The 15,140-nt window shown below is 50.6% G+C and overlaps 1 long non-coding RNA gene across 1 annotated transcript; it reads right to left on the bottom strand.

Moving 5' to 3' along the window:
• Positions 1–829: 829 nt before the first annotated feature.
• LOC120384241 lies at positions 830–14,933 on the bottom strand. Its single transcript, XR_005588703.1, has 3 exons — positions 14,893–14,933; positions 4,679–4,758; positions 830–993 (listed from the first exon to the last, which is right to left on the bottom strand). It is a non-coding gene; the product is annotated as an uncharacterized LOC120384241 (long non-coding RNA).
• Positions 14,934–15,140: the final 207 nt, after the last annotated feature.

Below are 15,140 nucleotides of genomic sequence, written 5' to 3'. Positions count from 1 at the left end.
GTCATAATAACTTTGTACACAGTTCCTGTCCTGTCGCCTCGCACTATCTTTGCTCCTACAAGTCTTACGTCATTAAGGTTACAGTATGGCCTGACTCTTGCTAACTAACATTCATTAAGATCTCTTCAAATCCTTGTTAATTATTTACTGGCTTCCACAGTATACATAATGTTTACACCGTTTTTTTCTAAACCCACAAATCTGCCTGGCCCTCCTCACTGTCTGCCATCTCACACAGAACCATGGAGCTTGCATGGCTCTGCACTATTGTCATGAGCGTTTGCACCCAAAGGTGCATGCTCCTTTCCTATTTGCAGATCAGCAAACATACATTATACTCTACAGTCTTTATGAAAATATGCTTATGATCTGGATATGACATAGCTAATATATACTTTATGCAAGATGGCTGATGTGAGGTATCATTGCAAAACTTACGACCTATTGACTGTGTTAATCCAACCTGTATGCATGTAAAGTTTGTACCTGAGGCTAGAAATATTAACCATGTCTCTGTATTTCAAAGGTGCTCTGTTGGAGGAGGCCAGACAATGTTAGTGGCTTATTGAAGGAATGCACAAAGACATAAAGCTTACCCCAGGAACTGTGTGCAATAGGAACCTCTGAACGCTAGTGTTATACAATGGGGACTACTTGAGCAGGATCAAACACCTGTACACAGTGGGTGCTGTTTTGTTGTACAGACAAAACTACACGGGATCTTTTCAGGGGGCAAGACAAAGATGCCACATTTATTATGATAATTGATTTATGACCAATAACTAATATTTTAATCCTTATACATACACATTATACCTAATACCTATACACACACACATTCACACACACACACACATGATGGTGTCACTAGGCATAACTCTAGATAACTTGGGGGGGAGGGGGTGGAAGACCACGAGTGTCGATGAAGCCCCCCTGCTCTAGGCCTAAGTGAACCAAGGCTCCTCCATGATGAACTTTAACCAACCTAAGTAGCTGCAAAACAAAATGTGTAACAGTCAGCTAACAGCTCAAGGCAGTCTGAAGCGGTAGTGATAAGGGAAGCCTACATGCCTCTGTGACGGACAAGATAACAGGTCTGGGAAAATTTGCTAACAAGCTACCCTTGCAGTGGCCAAGGTTGCTTACTGTAGCTGCTACAGGGGGGAGGAAGGAAACGGGGGAGGGGGGAAGAAAGGGAGGGGGAAACTAAGCTGAAGCAAACGACTTGAGTATAAGAAGGGAAAGCGGCTTGTATCTGGGTGCTTGATTTGAGACGTGCCAGTCTCCTTGCACCGCTTTGAGATCTCAAATAAACTTTGTCTGCTTCTCCACCCTGGTGTGTTCATTGGCGCGAAGCACACCGGGCAACGAACCCCGCTGTTACCCCCTCGGGCCCTCTGTGCCGGCAACAGTACAATTATAATAGGATTAGGTCATAATTATGATGCATTATGTGCAAGATTACAAGGTTTCAGAGTCTGTACTGGGCTATCTTGATTATCACTTCACAAGTTTTTTTCTCTTACTTAATTGGCCTCTCAGAGTTGGTAAGACAACTCCCACCTTTTCATGCTCTCTGTATAGATATATATATATATCTATCTCCTCAATATATGTTCTGTTCTATGCATCCGAAGAAGTGGGCTGTAGCCCACGAAAGCTTATACTCAAATAAATTTGTTAGTCTCTAAGGTGCCACAAGTCCTCCTGTTCTTTATGTGCAAGAGGTGTCATGTGCAGTGTCACTGGAAACGTTATGATTTGCTGAATAGGATTGTCCTATTTGTGTGCGCAGAGCACGTTTATCTCTGAAGTTATGAATATTGACTATTGTCTCAGGGTGGTCCCCTGCTCCTGCCCTGCAGGGCTTAAAACAGCCCAGGAGAGGGCTGGGGCTGGGGCAAGAAGCCTGGGCTGATTGGGGGAAGCAGGCTCAGCTGTGGCCAGGTCCCAATCAGGCCCAGCTGGCCCCTATAAGAGACAGTGAGCCAGGAGCCCAGTCAGTCTCTCTCTGGCTGTAGAGGGAGAAGGACCTGGCTGCATGGAGCTAGACAAGGGACTTGGAGTGGAGCAGGGCTGGGGAAAGGCAGAGGAGCTGGGGAGCTCCTGCCTGGAAAGCCCCAGGCTGCGGCCTAGCATTAGGCCAAGAGGTCCTGGGGGTGGCAAGTGGCAGCCCATGGGTAGGCAAAGGCAGCAGGTCCAAACCCCTTTGCCTATGATGAGTGGCTGATACATAAAATCATAGAACTTAAGATCAGAAGGGACCATTATGATCATCTAGTCTGACCTCCCGCAAGATGCAGGCCACAAAAGCTGACCCACCCACTCCTGAAATAATTCTCTCCCTTGACTCAGATGTTGAAGTCCCCAAATCCTGATTTAAAGACTTCAAGTAACAGAGAATCCTCCAGCAAGCGACCCCTGCCCCATGCTGCGGAGGAAGGCGAAAAACCTCCAGGGCCACTGCCAATCTACCCTGGAGGAAAATTCCTTCCCGACTCCAAATATGGCGATCAGCTGAACCCCGAGCATGTGGGCAAGACTCTCGAGCCAGACACTTGGGAAAAAGACTTTCAATATCCCAACATTGATACTGCAGTCTGCCCCAGTGAACAGGGGCTGGATGGAGACTGGGCAGTAGCCAATACTGAGGCAAAGTGGGGATAGTGGGGTGGGGGTTCCCCTGGGAGGGGGCGATCCAGTTACCAGAGGCACTGGGGTCCAGGGAGGGACTCGCGGCCAGAGGACAGGCGGATCACTGACCTGCAGAGGGCGCTCCGGGCTGGAAATTGAGCTAATTCCCGGAAGTCACCAGTAGGAGGCGCCGCAGGGGTGAGTCTGACTCCTCTACAACTATGTATCTTTATTTCAAAGGTGCTTACTCTGGGTAACACCCACAATGAGCCTTTCAGGTACAACAATGAAGAAGCCAGACAGTGCTGATGGCTCATCAACAAAGACAATGGACCGTGGAAGAGCTTAGCCTTTCTGTGAATGTTTCAGTCAGCCTATTAGTCATGGATACTATGACGCAGCAGGGCCTGTGACCAGATCACATGACACTAAACTCCATTTTAGTACCTGTATTTTTCCACAAACTGGACTGGGAACTGAGTTTGGAACAAAGGGTTCCCGCCATATGGAAAAGCTACATAAGGTGGGGTGTGATGTCATCTCTTGGCCTCATTCTCCACACAAGAGAACTCCTGGAAACACCTGAGGAAGAAAGACTGAAGTGGGGCAAGTACTGCTCCCAGGGTAAAGGGATTTCTAGCTTGTGTATGGAAACTTGGGGGACTGCTTGTACCATCAGTCAGGGTGAGATATTGCTAATTCAGATTCTATCCATCTAGTATGTTAGGCTTAGTTTGAGGTTTTGGTTATTTGCTAAGTAATCTGCTTTGATCTGTTTGCTAACACTTAGAATTGTTGGGACATGTTATGGTTCAGTAAAAGAGCTGGGAACTGCTAATGAGCAGACATGGGATTAGGGGACAAAGGCATAAGCAGGCAGGAATTCTTTGCTTAATAAATAAGTTGCCATATTTTTCCTTTCCCTGTTGCTTGTAAGAATTGCTAAGGATGCAGCTGCATGAGAAATGTAGTTGTTGGAATGAATGTCCTTTGTGTGAAAGAAGGTAAAAGAAATGTTACCTTCCCCCTCCCTCCTTTCCCAGCTACATAAACAAGCCCTGGCTTATGGCCTCTTCCTCCCTCCCCTGAGAACTGCTGATTAAGGAAATTTGTAGCAACACATTAATACAAAGTACTGTATTTTCAAGGTAAAAATGTCTGTATAACATGCGTAATCCTGTGACTAACAGATAGGGGTGGGTATACTAACAGTATGGGTGTTTCTATTACTTAATAAGGGCTTTGGGGGTGTTGTAATGGATGTAGGCGTGTACATACTAAGTTAGATAAAAGGAGTGTGATGTAACTAATCCAGTGTTTACTCGACAATTGGGTCGAGGGGAACAAGCATCGCAATAAAGAAGGCTGTACTCGTATCCGCTTCCGGGTCAACCTGCTCCTCTATTCTTCTAACAAAAATCACTTTATCTTTCTGCAGTTAATAAACTCGTTTTATGCTTTATCTTAACCAGTGTTAAGTATTTTGAGTGAAGTGTCTGGGGAAAATCTCAGCTGGGTTAGCACAAGCTCGCTGTGCACATCTTTCCCGTATCAAGGGGAAGGCAAATTATATTAATGAGCTGACATTATAGAGATCCTGGTGCACTATAAGATGATACAATTCTGAATTTATACTACAGCAAGTGTGCAAGGTTGGGGAGCTGGGAAATTGGCTGTTGTCGTCTATCTGTCCTTGAGTGGCCTAGGTAAAGCACACAGGTAGCTTAGTTGGGTGTATGGCGCCACCTGCTGTCGTGTTGGGTGATAACAGGGCCTGGAGAGGCTGGCTGAATCTCCAGCAAAGCAGTGTGAGAAGGGCCAGCCCAGCTTCAGGGTTAGAGGGCACAACGGTTCCCAGAACCTCCCCAGACTGCACCCCAGGGTGACAACCCATCACACCCTAGAGTACACAAGTCTCAGCGGGTTTGTAACATCCTGTTATTTCCTGCCTCCCACCACCTGTAGCAGCTACCACCTTCCTATGCCTTTACTGCTCCTCTCCCTCCAAGCAGAGCCCACCACCAGCTCCCTGAGAATCTCTTACCTGAGCCAGCTCCATTGCAGCCATTTCCTTCCCCCTGGGAGGATGGGATAATCTGACAATCGTGGACGTTATTTTGTAGCCTGTCAGGGCGAGAAGGGCAATGTGAGAGAATTCAGACGGGGCTTTTGTCCATTCCACAAGCCGATTCCCTCCAGGATTTTTCCCTGCTAATGGACATTCTAGGTTCTGCCACACTCTGAAGCACAAAGTGACCTTATTCCAGTACAGGTCTAGCCCCCTCTTACCAGGGCGTGACCCTCTGACACCCTCTGAAACCCTCCCAGTAGCAGAGTCTCTGTGTTACACTTATCAAGTTTGCGGATGATACCAAAATGGGAGGGGTTGCAAGTGCTTTGGAGGATAGGATTAAAATTCAAAATGATCTGGACAACCTGGAGAAATGGTCTGAAGTAAATAGGACGAAATTCAATAAGGACAAATGCAAAGTACTCCACTTAGGAAGGAACAATCAGTTGCACACATACAAAATGGGAAATGACTGCCTAGGAAGGAGTGCTGCAGAAAGGGATCTGGGTGTCATAGTGGATCACAAGCTAAATATGAGTCAACAGTGTAACGCTGTTGCAAAAAAAGAAAACATTCTGGGATATATTAGCAGGAGTACTGTGAGCAAGACACGAGAACTCATTCTTCTGCTCTACTTCGAACTAATTAGGCCACAACTGGAGTAGTGTGTACAGTTACAGGTGCCACATTTCAGGAAAGATGTGGACAAATTGCAGAAAGTCCAGAGAAGAGCAAAAAAAAAAAGATCAAAGATCTAGAAAACATGACCTATGAGGGAAGATTGAAAACACTGTGTTTGTTTAGTCTGGAGAAGAGAAGGCTGAGAAGGGACATGATCAGAGTTTTCAAGTACATAAAAGGTTGTTACAAAGATGCGGGAGGAAAAATTGTTCATTTTTAACCTCTGAGGATAGGATAAGAAGCAATGGGCTTAAATTGCAGCAAGGGCGGTTTAGGATGGAGATTAGGAAAAAAAACCCTTCCTGTCAGAGTTGTTAAGTACTGGAATAAATTGCCTAGGGAGGTTCTGGAATCTCCATCATTGGGGATTTTTAAGAGCAGGTTAGACAAACACCTGTCAGGGATGGTCTAGATCAGGGGTCTCAAACATGCGGCCCGCGGAGCTCTTCCCTGCGTCCCGTGGAGCTCCCCAGGGCCGCCCAGAGGGGGGGGCAAAGGGGGCAATTTGCCCCGGGCCCCGGGCTCCGCAGGGGCCCCCAAGAGAAAAGCGGAGGCTCCCGCCTCCGCCCCTCTCCTGGAGCCTCGGTGCATAGAGCGCCGAGTCTCCGTCCGAGCGCCTGAGCCCCGCCCCGATCCGAGCCACGTGGGGAGGGGGCGGGGCTGGGAGCTCTGGGCTGAGCGCTGCGCTCGGCGTGCTCACAGCCCCGCCCCCTCCCCCCGCGGCTCTGAGCGGGATGAAGCTCAGGCCTCGCCGGAGACGCGCTCGGGTAAGGGGGGGGGGAAGCGGGAGCCGCCGGGGCCTGGGTGGGAAGCGGGAGCCGCCGGGGCCGGGCCGGGGCCGGGCCGGGCCGTGGGGAAAGGAGCGAGACCCGCCGGGCCGGGCCGGGGGTGGGGAGGAAGCGAGACCCGCCGGGGCGGGCTGGGGAGGGAAGCGAGACCCGCCGGGGCCGGGCCGGGACGGGGGGGTGAAGGGACCCGAGACCCGCCGGGCCGGGCGGGAGGAAGCGAGACCCGCCGGGCGGGCCGGGCCGGGCTGGGGTGGGAAGGCGAGACCGCCGGGCCGGGCCGGGCGGGGGAAGGGAAGCCAGACCCGCCGGGGCCGGGCTGGGGGAAGGGAAGCGGGACCCGCCGGGGTGGGGAAAAGAGGGACCCGCCGCCGCCGAAGCGCAGCCCGGTCTTCGGCGGTGGGGGGCCCCTTCCGTTCCGGGACCCGCCGCCTAAGTGCCCCAAAGACCCGCGGCGGGGCAGGGCCGCCCAGAGGGGGGGGGAAAGGGGGCAATTTGCCCCGGGCTCCGCAGGGGCCCCCAAGAGAAAAGCGGAGGCTCCCACCGCCAAGCCACCAAACAGCTGTTGGTGGCGCTTAGCACTTTCCAGGAGGGAGGGGGGAGGAGCGGGGAATCGCACGCTTAGGGGAGGAGGTGGAGAAGAGACAGGGCAGGGGTGGGGCCTCGTGGAAGGGGTGGATTGGGGGTGGGGCCAGGGGCAGCAAGGGGGCGTGTCAGTGATGCGGCCCTCGGGCCAATGCACTAGTCCTCATGCGGCCCTCGGGGTCATTTGAGTTTGAGACCCCTGGTCTAGATAATACTGAGTCCTGCCTTGAGGGCAGGGGACTGGACTAGATGACCTCTCGAGGCCCCTTCCAGTTCTATGATTCTATCAATCAGAGGCCAGAGACGAGCAGAATCAAAGGAGTCACTCTGGGGATTCTCCCTGTCACTGTCCCCAAGGCAGCTCTCTCAGGTTAACCAAGTTGTTTGATGCTCCAGCCTTTATCCAGTCTCTCCTGGCAGTGCCCCCTTCATGGGCTGGGCCTAGTTTTAGCTTTTGGGAAGCGTGACCCCGGGGGCTCTGAGACGGGGCCTTCTTGCCTCAGCACATCTTGTTTCTTTCTGTGGCTCCCCAGTGAGTCCAAATGAGTAGAGCTGCCCACTGCCTCAGACTAATGGCCCATCTAGCTCAGTGGCCAATGCCAGGTGCTTCAGAGGGAAAGAACAGAACAGGGAATCATCAAGTGATCCATCCCCCGTCACCCATTCCCAGCTTCTGGCAAACAGAGGCTAGAGACACCATCCCTGCCCAGCCTGCCTGTGACACTGGCAGATGAGGTGTTAGCTCTTGCACAAGCCCCCATGTCTTAATTGAATATGAACAAACACGTAGCTGGAATCAGTCTGACTCACCTGTGTTAGTATTGTTAAAACAGGTATTAGGATTATAAGAATGTGTTTAGTGTTTAGACTTCATTGAACGCTTGTGAGTTGCTGCCTGGGATAATATCGGACTAGTTGTATTGTGAGCCTCTGTGGCTCTGTAAATCACCAGAGGAGAGAGACTTTACCTATGTGAAGTGCTGATTGGCAACAGAATCCATTACATCCTGCCTGGCAGGAAAGGGCCATCCACACCAGATGGACCATTACAGGATGTTAAAGAAGACACAAGACTGTTGTTGTGCTCTTGACTTCCCATTAGCTGAGTTGACAGCTCAGATCACATGGCAGGAAGGGGATAAAAAACCCCACACAGAAATGTAGTGAGGCAGTGTGGCTCCCCGCCGCCCCAGAGGGGGAAGAGCCCATCTGGAGGCCGGAGTGGGCGGAGCTAGGGAGTGCTGAGCCCGCCCCTCAGAGAGTCAGGCGGCGACCCAGAACTATAAAGGCCGGCCCTCAGCGCTCAGTAGGAGCCCAGCCACCGGAGAGAACAGACGTCCCTAGTGGAGCCCGTGACTGGGAAACCCCCAAGGCAGACGCCCAGACCGGCCCTGCGCCCGCTATCCGGAGGAGTTGCCAGGCCTGCCGATCAACCCCTGCCCTGAAGAACCCATGCTCCTGGATCCCCCAAAGGCCAACACCAAGACCCAGTTTGGGCCTGAGGGGGAGTGTGGAAATAGCCCGGGGGCATCCGATCCCAGTCTGGCTGCAGCACTACCAGAGCCTATGTCGGTGTGTTGCGGCCAGGATCCCCACTGACTACGCACTGGGTCTTCTGCTGCTGCTAGTGCCCCGGGCTGGGATGCAGTGGAGTGGGAGGGCCTGCGTCCCCCCTGCCACCCAACTCCTGGGTGGAAGACTCACCCTCTCCCTGGCCTGAAGAGGCTGGGACCTATTGTTACTGCTCAGCCCTGCCTGAGGGCCTGAGCCCCTGACTCAGTGTTTGTTGCCCCGCCCTGAGCCGGGGCCGGGCTGACCAGGTTTCTGCCGGTTACAGCAAGGGCTACCGAGGGAGACCCCCATGGCCGGACTAATTCCCCGGGATCAACTGTGGGTAGTGAGCCGGTGTGGTTCCCCACCGCCCCGGAGGGTCGAGCCCTGGCGAACCCTTGTAGAAGAAGGAACTGATTATCTGTATGCTGCTTGGACTCTGGGGGGCAAAGTTTCTAGGCAAAAGGAAGAGATCCCCAGCTGCTTGGCCTGGGTTAATCGTAAGGAAGATATAGGGCAACTCCAGCAGAGCCTGGGGGCTGTGGGCATGGGTAGCAGTTCTGGAGCTGTGGGCAGGGGGAGCAGTTCTGGAGCTGGGCCTCTGTCCTCTCCAGGTCCCATGGCAGATGGCTCTGGCAGCATCAAGTGGGTCCATCACTGCAGGGGAAGGTTGGGGTAGTGTCTGAGATCAGGGTGAGAATTGGAGGGGAGTCCATGCTCAAGAATGGGGGATGGAATTCACCTCCCCACCCCTCTCCAGAGCTCAGCAACTAGGGCTTTATCCAGTGAAGTGAAATTCACTCTGGGTGACTTTGAGCCAGCCACTGAAAGATCCTTGTGCCTTCGGTTCCACACTGGCCACAGGAGTTTACTAGTTCTCTCTCCCCAGACTGCCGGGGGCAGCCAGGGATAATTAGCAGGTTATGGGAATTAGAAGATGAAAATTCACTAAGAACAAACATATTTGTGTGTTTATTATTAAATCCCCAGACACCCACCAAACCCTGTGCTCCTTCTGATGAGCTATAAATATCTAAGGGGCTCAGCTACTGATCCTGCAGTCAGTTCCTGCCCTTCCCCACTTTCTAAAGCAGCACTTTTAAGAACAGGGCAGGGAAACATGTAAATACTTTGAACCAAATTCCAGGAGCTGCTGAGCATGGAGAAGTTAAAATAAAACCAAGGTTCCGTCTCTCCAAGGACCTGGCCTCTAGTGCAAAATAACAGACACTCCCCAGTAATCTGAAATGGCCACTTCATAACTGATAATGTTATTAATCTGTTCACTTCTGGGAATTACCACTAAGAGAAACAACCCAGTGACGGTGATATCCTGAGGAAAAGATCTCATGTGTCTTTAGATCATACCGATTTGTAAGCTGGAACGATATACACTAAAATGCCTAATTCGTAGCCCTACGGCAATTGCCTGGTGTCACTAAAGGGCAGAATTAAGGTTGGTGCCTTAGTTGTGAATTTCCATTCCCTAGCATATTGCAATTGCTGTTAAGTGGGTTTGACAAAATTCATTGTGTCTATTTCTTTCTTTTAATTTCAATAGATAGCGATCTTTATTTTTAAGCCCTTTTTTCAATGTTTACAATTTCAATGTTCAGAGCTGTGGGAAGTTATGGGGGTCGTCAGACAACAATTATTTAATAACAGTAACTGTTGAGATTCCAAAAGCCAAATCATATAACTGTTCAAAGAGAAATTGTCAATGTCACAGGCAAAATATACAGTGTAAATAAAGTACTTGAATTCTTTCACTTCCTAGACTGGAATGTTTCACTTCAGGATAATTACACCCTCCCTGTGATGTATTTCACTCTCGATACCGTAACCCCATCGTGATGTAGCTCCTGTCTGGGAGCTCTGCTGAAGCCAGTGGCATTATGATCAGGTGACACTGACATGAGCAGAGACACATGGGGGAGGGTGGAGGGTGAGGTAACACGGAGGCTACCAGAGTTGAATGTGGCCGTAAGAGCAAACGCTCTCTCAGCCTCTCCTCTCTCCCACCTCCCAGAGTCAGTAATTCTGAATCGTTCCCTGAAATCTAAATAGCCCTAGTATGAGACACAGTGATTAACGCAGGTACCTTAGGGGCTGCAGCGCCAGCCCCCTGCCTGGATGAGGAGGGTGAAGAATTGCAGTAGAAATGGGTTAGGTTGGGAGAGGGCACAGCTGATGGGGGTCTGGGAGCTGAGTTGACCAAGAGGCCAGAACTCCTGGGGGGTTTCAGAGAAGAAGTCAACAGGACTGGGTAGAGGCATTTCAGTGTATGTATTTAATTTAGAAACTTTTCATTCACATCTAAACACCTTGGAGCTAAGTTGGGTTGATACATTTCCACTTACAGTGGTACAGTTGTAATTAGGTGCTTAATCAGATGCTCATGCAGCACAAAGCAGTCAATAATGGGTGTGCTTTCATTCATTAACTTGACTGTGTGCTGTGCATCGCTTTGAAAAAAAGATGCTGTGAGGGAGTGTCAAAATTTTAGGCAGTAAGAAATGGTAAGTAGGTGTCAGTTCATTTCTCATGCGTTTCTCTCCTAATTTTAATGTCAGTTTTGAATCAGTATTAATACCATGTTGTTTTAACAGCAGTAGGGTCCATTTGTATAATTGTTTGCAAGATTTCATTGGATATTGTGAACCAGCCGTCTTCACCTTTTATTTTCAGATTCCTAAATACACCCCAGCGCACCTCTCCTGACAGACTGCAGGCCTTGGCCGGTGACATGTTCCTTAGACAGCAAACACCTGACGAGCCCTTTCGCCCTAAAACGTGCATCTGGCTCTTTGACGTTGCTTTATCCGCCCCACCAGAAAATGCTGTAGGGAACCCGGTCATTACAGCCGACCGTCACTAGGTACCGTTCTACCAGCTCTGGGCCAACATTCAAATGGTTCTGTTTGTTTATCTTTCATTCAGCTTTGCAATTCTTACATCCCATTTAAAAACTGGAAGTGAAATAACCAAAGCAAGTTAAGAAGGGAGCGGCATCTGGCATAGGTGGGGGTAAAACAATAAATGGAAAAAACTGACTATGCAAAAAGGAACATCGCAAACTATCAGAGCCCCAGACCCCTGCCCAACTGAACCCACCCCAGCCAGGCATATCAAGCTGGGTCCCTGAAAAATCGCCCAGCCCGTCTGGCAGTGAACGCTGTGTGTTCCAGGCAGAGCTACGGTGTGTGCGTCTGCTCTGCTGACATGCTGCTTTGGTACGGAACGCGCCACGGCCACAGGGAGCAGAGACATGGACTCCTACAAAACACAATCCCACATACACCTCCAATGCCGCATCCTCCTGCCTCCCCACTGTCTGCCATCCCCTCCCCCACCTCCACATGGCCATTCTCAGCCTATTGCTAACACTTCCTCTCAGCCTTCAGCACTATAAATAAATAAAACATGGTGTTACAAAAGGTAGATTGTGACAGAGAAACCTGATCTGGACGTCAGTAAGGCTTTTGATACAGTTCCACATGGGAAACTATTCGTTAAATTGGAGATGATGGGGATTAATATGAGAACCCAAAGGTCAATAAATAATTGGTTAAAGGGGAGTCTACAAGGGGGTCATATTGAAGGGTGAGTTGTCAGGCTGGAGGGAGTTACTAGGGCAGTTCCTCAGATCAGTCTTGGGACCAATCTTACTCAACACTTTTATTAGTGATCTTGGCACAAGAAGTGGGAGTGGGACACAGAGCCGGGAGGGATTGCCAATATGGAGGAGGACAGGAAAATCATACAAGAAAATCTGCATGTCCTTGAAAGCTGGAGTAATAGAAATGGGATGAAAATTAATAGTGCACAAATTCTAGTTGTTAGTCCCCAAGTGCATAATTTTGCAATACGCTGGGGATTTATCAACTGGAAGTGACAGAAGAGGAGAAAGACCTGGCTGTATTGGTTGATCACAGGATAATTATGAGCTTTCAATGCGATGCGGCCGTGAAATAGGTTAATGCAGTCCTAGGATACATCAGGTGAGGTATTTCCAGCAGACACATGAAAGGGTTAGTACTGTTATACAAGGCACTGATGAGATCTCATCTGAAATATACCTCTACCTTCTGCCCTTAAAGTCTGTGAGTCTATAAGCTGTGCTTTGTGTTGCACAGACACTGATGGAGATCAGGGCCCCATCGTGCAGCACATGGCAGAGAACCTGACTGAGATCAGCAGCCCCATTCTGCTGGGCACTGCACAGACAGAGAGGGACAGTCCTTGCCCCAAAGAGATCACAATCCAAGTAGACAATGGGGAGGAGGAAAACAGAGAGGGGCTGGGACTTCCCCCAGGTCACCAAGCAGGTCAGGGACAGAGCCAGGAACAGACCCCGTTAACGCCAGAGCCCCGTCACCCGCGGCTTGGAAAGGTCCCCAGACCCCACTGTATTAGGCTGCAGAAAGAGGTGGTTTGCCCATGGATGCACAGGTTGTCTTGGCAGGCAGCTCAGCTGCAGTCCCTGCACACAGCTGGGTGTGTGGGTCATGGGTCAGGAGAAGTCAGTGTCCAGCCCTGTGGGGCTGTGCTCCTGGCTCATACCTCCAGCACTCACTGCTGCCCCTCCCTTCCCAGCTGCACTGTTCAGCCAGCCCCAGGCCTCTGTGAGGTCACTGCTCCCCCTCCCCTATCCCCTACAAGCCTTCAAACAGGGACATGGTGCACCAGTACCAATCAGAGTGCACTAGTGTAATTTCTGTCTGTACTAAGGGTTTGCACCAGTGCCTAAAACACCAGGGTGGCAGAGACCTTCAGAAACAGCAGTACGGTGGCACTAGAACCTATTTCTAGCTCGGTCACAGACAGCCTGGGTGACCTTGGACACATCAATGTTTCTCCTCACAACTTCAGTCTCTTTACCCAGCTGCCACTCACTGGGGTCTCCTCTCTCTCCAGAGCTGCTCACCACTAAACTCTGTGTGGGTTTCCCCAGAGCTAAGGCAGGTCAGCTCTGGAATAGTCTTACAAGGGGGGCTGGGGAGTCTCTGTCCCTGGAAGTTTTTAAGAACAGGTAGGACAAAGCTCTGTCAGAGATAATCTACAGATACCTGGTCCTGCCTCAGCAGAGAGAGCTGGACTTGATGACATCTTGAGGTCCTATCTAGTCCTACATTTCATGGATGCCATGCAATATATACGTATAAAACAACATACAGAGAAAGCGCACGACAACATGATGTCAGGCCATTCAAAAAACAACAACAAAACAAAAAAATACATTGCACAGCATAAAATGACACAATACTAAGGAGAAGAAAGCAACACAATGCAAACTAACACACCTTAGGACAAAAGTACACAATGCAAAATAGCTCAATTCAAACCAACATAACACAGACACCAAACATGCTGAGGCAAAACAATGCACCATAAAACTGCTACACAATATGGTGCGATCACAGTTCCAAAAGGCACCGTGCAAAACAGCTCAGCGTAGAACAGGGCACAGCACAAAAGAGAATTATTTCAGTGTAGGCCTGGAAGGGATCTTGAGAGGGCGTCTACTCCAGCCCCCTGTGACGAGTCAGGACCAAGTATCCCTAGACATTCCCAGACTGGTGTATCTCTAACCTGGTCTTAAAAACCTCCAGTGAAGGAAATTCCACAGTCTCCCTTGGAAGCCAATGCAAGGCAAACACAGACCAAAACAACGCTGTACACACACACGCTGGGCTTGGGGTTAAGGGGAGAGGCAAGAACTGAAACAATCTGGGTTCAATTCCCAGCTTTGCCCCAAATTCTCCATGCAAACTTGAGCAAATTACTTCAGCTCTCTGAGCTTCAGTTTCCCCATCTGTAAAATGGAGAGTCGCCTCCCACCATTGGCCTACTTAGCCTTTGAGCTTTTAGTGTCAAGGCCTCTCTGTCCCTGTGGGCATGTCCACACTGCAGTCAGACACCAGCGGCTGGCCCGTGCCCGCTGATTTGGGCTCACACAGCTCAGGCTGTGGGGCTGTTTAATTGTGGTGTCCATGTTCCAGCTGGGGCTGCAGCCCAAGGTCTGGCACCCTCCCACCTCGCAGGGTCCTACAGCCTGGCTCCAGCCGGAGCCCAGACATCTACACTGCAATTAAACAGCCCCTTCGCCTGAGCCTGTGAGCCTGAGTCACCTGGCCTGGGCCAGCTGGGGGTATTTAACAGCAGGGTAGAGATACCCTTGGTGTCTTTTCCGCACCTGCCACAATGGGGACCCTGATCTTGGTCAGTGTCTGTGCAGAGCCCTGCACAACAGGAAGCCTGATCTCAGTTGAGGACTCTGGAACTCCCAGCATTACAGGATCCCTGATTTTATTTAGGGCCCCTGCAGCAACTGGCAAAATGTGGGAGCAGGATCTCTGTCAGGGTCTGTGCAGTGCACAGTACAGTGGTGGGGTGTGATCTTTGTTAGGGTCAGTGCAATACCAGGCCCAACGGGGACACAGATCTCAGTCGAGGTCTCCGAAGTGCCCAGAACAATGGAGGCAGTGGTTTGGGTTACAGTCGTGCGCTGCCTGGCACCAGGGAAGCCGTGATTTCGGTCCAGGCCTCAGTTTTACCTGGCACAACAGCGGGATCTAATCTCACCTCAGGTCTCTTCAGCGCCTGGCAGAAAAGGGCCCAGATCTCAGTTGGGGTCTCTGCAGCACCTGGCAGAACAGGGACACGCTCAGTACGATAAGAGCCCTGAGCTCTGTCACACACCTGGAGAGAAAAGCAGGAAGATTTTCGAGCATTCGATATCAGTATTTCAGAACTGAGGAGAAAATGGGGCACAAACTAAATATTTGCCAATATAAGGGACAAGCATCATGTGGGGAGATTTTATGTCACCA

The sequence above is a fragment of the Mauremys reevesii genome, linkage group 16, assembly GCF_016161935.1.
Source record: "Mauremys reevesii isolate NIE-2019 linkage group 16, ASM1616193v1, whole genome shotgun sequence".
Taxonomy (NCBI): domain Eukaryota; kingdom Metazoa; phylum Chordata; order Testudines; family Geoemydidae; genus Mauremys; species Mauremys reevesii.
The sequence above is the reverse complement of the archived record's forward strand: the minus strand, read 5'-3'. Positions and strand labels throughout refer to the sequence as shown.